Here is a 5,531-nt window from a genome sequence, read left to right on the forward strand (position 1 = left end):
CCCAACAGGCTCCTCTGTCCCTGGGATTCTCCAGGCAAGAACACTGGAGTGGGTTGCCATTTCCTTCTCCAACGTATGAAAGTGAAAAGTGAAAATGAAGTCGCTCAGTCGTGTCCGACTCTTAGTGACACCATGGACTGAAGCCTACCAGGCTCCTCCATCCATGGGATTCTCCAGGCAAGAGTACTGGAGTGGGGTGCCATTGCCTTCTCCATAGATTAACATGGGAGTATTCAAAGTCTGAAATAACTGAAAGGCATCTGAAGAATGATCCTATATTTTAGAGATTGAGAAAATAGGAAAAAGAAGCCTGCAGGGGCAGTTACTTTCAGAAATGACAATGATTTTTACTCCAAAAACATTTGCAGTGTTTACTGCCAGCAGAAAGAGAGAACCCAATAGGAGCTAGACAGAAAGTGCATACCTGGGGCACACAATCTTTGGTGTGGTGGAGGTGACCCAAGTTCCATTTTCCTTCTCTTTCACTGAGGGATAAGGTTCATCTGGTCTTTCCCTCTGGAAAGTCACAAAGACGTTTGTGACAAGATTGGGAGGGATGGGTAACATCCTGGACACGGTGGTGGAGAGCAGGTCTTCCTCCCTGCATACTCCTCTGACTTCATCAGAGCAGCACCTGCCTAGTTTTCCCATCCCTCTCAGAGTCTTCCCATCACAGGTGAGCTGCAACATTTTGTCCTCAAGTGCTTTTCTCTGCACTGAGTACCCCAGCTGCCAGAAAGGGAAACAGGCAACACCACAGATGCAGGAATCAGTAACACTCAAAATTCTGAAAACTAATGGGTCACTTTGCTGTCTACCCAGTCTTTATGACCATTGTCTTAGAATCAAGGATTCAAGACAAGATGTGGACAATGACTAGAGTCACTCTGGCTTGCACCCCTAGCACTCAGGGACAGCACAAAGCTGTGAGATATGCTCACAACAACTTTGAAATGAAGTTGTTTCAAGCTCATTGAAAGCACCTTTCTACCTATGGGAGTGCCCAGGATCCCGAGTGTCCAGGATACTATGAACCCAAGATCCCTTCCCATGCATGGTATTGTACAATCTCCTGTTTTGTTTTGTTTTGTTTTTAACTATTGGTTTTAAGTAAAGTATGTCTTTTTGCCCTATTGTTTTTACTGAAAGACTATTTTTTAGTTGTTTGTCAGTCTCCAAAACACCTTCCATACCATACTGCTATGAAAAATTCCCTGAGATATTTATACTACTTGCAAGGTGTTAAGCTTTATAAAAAATTTTTTTAATTGGAAATACATTTTTATTTAGACAAATTTCACTTAGATTTGCAGAAGAGTTTCCAGGAGCACAAAGAACTTCTTTATATCCTTCATTCAGATTCCCCCAGTGTTACCTTACATTACCATTGGACATTTATCAATACTAAGAAATTAACATGGATACATTACCATCAACTAAAGTTTATTTGAATGTAACCCGTTTTTCCCCTGATTTCTCAAGACCACACACGCATTTAGTCATCACATTCCTAATTTCTTTTAATCAGACAGTTTATCAATCTGTCTTATTTTTCCTGATGCTTTTGAAGAATACTGGTCAGGTATCTTGTAAAATGTCCTTCAGTTTAGGTTTGTTTATTGTTGTCCCTTGATTAGATGGAGTTTGGAAAAATTGGAGGGAGAATTTATTTTTATGAAAATACAGTAAGGGTGATTTGCCTGTCTCATCACATTTTATCAGAAGATGTATGATGTCAAAATGATTTTTACTGGTAACCTTAATTTGGTCACTAGGTTAATTGGTGTCTGCCCATATTTTCTGCTATAAAGTTATTATTTTTTCCTTTCTATTCTCTATTTATTAAAAGACAGTCACAGTCCAGCCCACACTTAACAGAGGTGAATTAACCTTCACCTCCTGGAGAGAGAAATAACAAAGAACTTGCAAACATATCTCACAATCACCATAGTAATTAATAAATATTTGGCATTCATCCATGGATATTGCCTGCAACAATGTAACTGTGATGTTCTAATGGTAATTTTCTGTTTTCCTCATTCTGCCCACATTTATTACCTGGAATTCTTCTGTAGGGAAGCTTTTTCCCTTTTCCCCTCTTTATTTATTTAGTTATTGGAGACAGAATTGAATTCTAAATAGATTAAAGAGCAAAAGTAAAAAAAAAATACAAAGCTAACCTAAGGATAGGGAAAACGATATAAATACACCAAAAACATTAAAGACAATTAACATTTTCAATCAACAGTTGATACTTATAGAATGTTTTTTTTTAATTTTTTTAAATTTTATTTTATTTTTAAACTTTGCAATATTGTATTGGTTTTGCCAAATACTGAAATGAATACACCATACGTATTTATGTGTTCCCCATCCTGAATCCTCCTTCCCCCATAGAATGTTTTAAAACACTTTAACAGGCAGGGAACAACATATATGAAGCATACTGTAAGTTTTCGAGACATATGTAAAAGACAATAAATCAAAGTCTAGCATATCCAAAAATTCTTACAAATGAACTACCAAGATGATGACAACAACAACAAGATGCTAACCACAAATAACAACACAAAAGCAACAAAGTTAAGGAGTTCCTATTTTTAAAAATCAACAAAGGATATGAATGGGCAATAACAAGAAAACTACTTTAAAATTCCACTTGATAAACTAAGATATGTAAATTAAAGCAATAAGATACAAGGATTCTTGCCAGTCAACCTTGAGGACGTGAGTTACAATATGGACGTGGATCCTCTGTTCTAGCTCAACTTGGAGAAGACTATTGACACACAAGTTGGAATGATTCTGATAGCCAACCTTGAAAAACACTTCAGAATGACAGAATTTCCTTTGTAAGAATGACAAAGGATGTGTCAGGGTTTTGCACTTAGACCAACAACTTAGCATTGTTAGCCTAGAAAATTCCGAGAAGACAACTGTGGTCTCCTTGCTTGTGGTTTTTTATTTCAGTCATCAACATGCACCTCAGGTTGTTTGAACTGGTCAAGAACTACATGAATGCAATAGGAAAATATACAGTTAGACAAGGCACAATTTATCCTGTCAGTAAGGTATATAAGAAGCATCAAACTCTTCTTTGTCCATTGCTGAGTTATCATTGCATATCTTGCCACCAAGAATTCAAAGTAGGTGGAAGTGGGTGCATGGTAAAACCTTCAGAAGGAGTGGCTAGAGACTGCTAAGGTGCTCAGACACCATTGAGAGAAATTGGAGGCTGGTAGCTGTGATCACCAGAAGGACTCACCTATACCAGAAAGACCTGAATGGAGGAGGAAGTTGGCTGAACAAAGTCAAGATTTTAGTCAAAAGAAATCCGTGGGGTCAGAAGCAAAATGTGTGCCAAAGGTAATATTGCTGTGTGGGGCAGATTTATTGGGGTCTTTTGGTGATCCCAACCTGTGGAAGAATGAGGATTTCACCCAAATTGTAAGAAAGTATGAGCTCATAAGTATTACATAGGCTGGAACTGTTGTTCAGAAACTCATCTGTGAAACAGATGTTCTGTGAAAACATCAGAACAACATTCTTCTGGTGAATGAATGGATCACCAATGACATCTTATTCACAAAGACCCAGCAAGCCCTCAAAAGGAGTTAGAGCATTCACTATTTGGTACTAGATCTTGTCCAAGAGTATACTGAAAAGCATAATTTTTATGACTCCAGGAGTGAAGAGAGGCATTTTGGGGTGATACTGGCTCCTTTGCAAAAAAGCAGTACAGATTCTAAGTCATAAGAAATTCTACAGCATGATATTTTGGACTTCCTTTTGGGAATTTGAGACAATCAAAGTGTTAGTAACTGGGGAAAAGAATTGTGATCCTGTCTCTTAAACTAAAACTTAAAAGTTTGATAAAAATCAGTAGTAAATTAAAATCAGTTCTGTCTCTCTATCAGAAGTTGCTAAGGTGAATGTTTTCAATATGGTCTCTCTTTTTCAGGATGTACAAATTCTTTTATCTCTATTTTTGTCTTTCCAGCTGTGCTGGGATATAACTGACATATAGCACTGTCCAACCTAATAGCATATTGAAAAGCAGGGACATTACTTTGCCAACAAAGGTCCATCTAGTCAAGGCTATGGTTTTTCCTGTGGTCATGTATGGATGTGAGAGTTGGACTGTGAAGAAGGCTGAGTGCCGAAGAATTAATGCCTTTGAACTGTGGTGTTGGAGAAGACTCTTGAGAGTCCCTTGGACTGCAAGGAGATCCAACCAGTCCATTCTGAAGGAGATCAGCCCTAGGATTTCTTTGGAAGAAATGATGCTAAAGCTGAAACTCTAGTACTTTGGCCACCTCATGCGAAGAGTTGACTCATTGGAAAAGACTCTGATGCTGGGAGGGATTGGGGGCAGGAGGAGAAGGGGACAACAGAGGATGAGATGGCTGGATGGCATCACTGACTCCATGGACGTGAGTCTGAGTGAACTCCAGGAGTTGGTTATGGATAGGGAGGCCTGGCGTGCTTCGATTCATGGGGTCTCAAGGAGTCGGACACGACTGAGCAATTGAACTGAACTGAACTGAAGTTCTGCATATTGTCACCCTGCTTACTTAACTTATATGCAGAGTACATCATAAGAAATGCTGGGCTGGAAGAAGCACAAGCTGGAATCAAGACTGCTGGGAGAAATATCAATAACCTCAGATATGCAGATGACACCACCCTTATGGCAGAAAGTGAAGAGGAAATAAAAGCATTTTGATGAAAGTGAAAGAGGATAGTGAAAAAGTTGGCTTAAAGCTCAACATTCAGAAAACTAAGATCATGGCATCTGGTCCTATCACTTCATGGCAAATAGATGGGGCAACAGTGGAAACAATGGCTGACTTTATCTTCTGGGGCTCCAAAATCACTATAGATGATGATTGCAGCCATGAAATTAAAAGACGCTTACTCCTTGGAAGGAAAGTTATGACCAACCTAGATAACATATTCAAAAGCAGAGACGTTACTTTGCCAACAAAGGTCCATCTAGTCAAGAGTATGGTTTTTCCAGTGGTCATGTATGGATATGAGAGTTGGACTGTGAAGAAAGCTGAGCACCGAAGAATTGATGCTTTTGAACTGTGATGTTGGAGAAGACTCTTGAGAGTCCCTTGGACTGCAAAGAGATCCAACCAGTCCATCCTAAAGGAGATCAGTCCTGGGTGTTCATTGAAAGGACTGATGCTGAAGCTGAAACTCCACTACTTTGCCCACCTCATGTGAAGAGTTGACTCACTGGAAAAACTCTGAAGCTGGGAGGGATTGGGGGCAGGAGGAGAAGGGGACGACAGAAGATGAGATGGCTGGATGGCATCACTGACTCGATGGACATGAGTTTAGGTAAACTCCGGGAGTTGGTGATGGGCAGGGAGGCCTGGCATGCTGTGATTCATGGGGTCACAAAGAGTCGGACACAACTGAATGACTGAACTGACTGACTGACTGAAGTTTACAGTATAATTATTTAATTTATATACATCATGAAATGATTACTGCAGTAAGTTTAGCAAGGAACATTTTTT

The 5,531-nt window shown here is 39.5% G+C and overlaps 1 pseudogene; it reads left to right on the forward strand.

Annotated features, from left to right (window-relative positions):
• The first annotated feature begins 556 nt into the window (after nucleotides 1-556).
• On the forward strand, nucleotides 557-3,756 carry LOC102286164 (nicotinamide/nicotinic acid mononucleotide adenylyltransferase 1 pseudogene; annotated as a pseudogene).
• The last annotated feature ends 1,775 nt before the right edge of the window (nucleotides 3,757-5,531 follow it).

This window comes from Bos mutus, chromosome 8 (assembly GCF_027580195.1).
Source record: "Bos mutus isolate GX-2022 chromosome 8, NWIPB_WYAK_1.1, whole genome shotgun sequence".
NCBI classification, from domain to species: Eukaryota; Metazoa; Chordata; class Mammalia; order Artiodactyla; family Bovidae; genus Bos; species Bos mutus.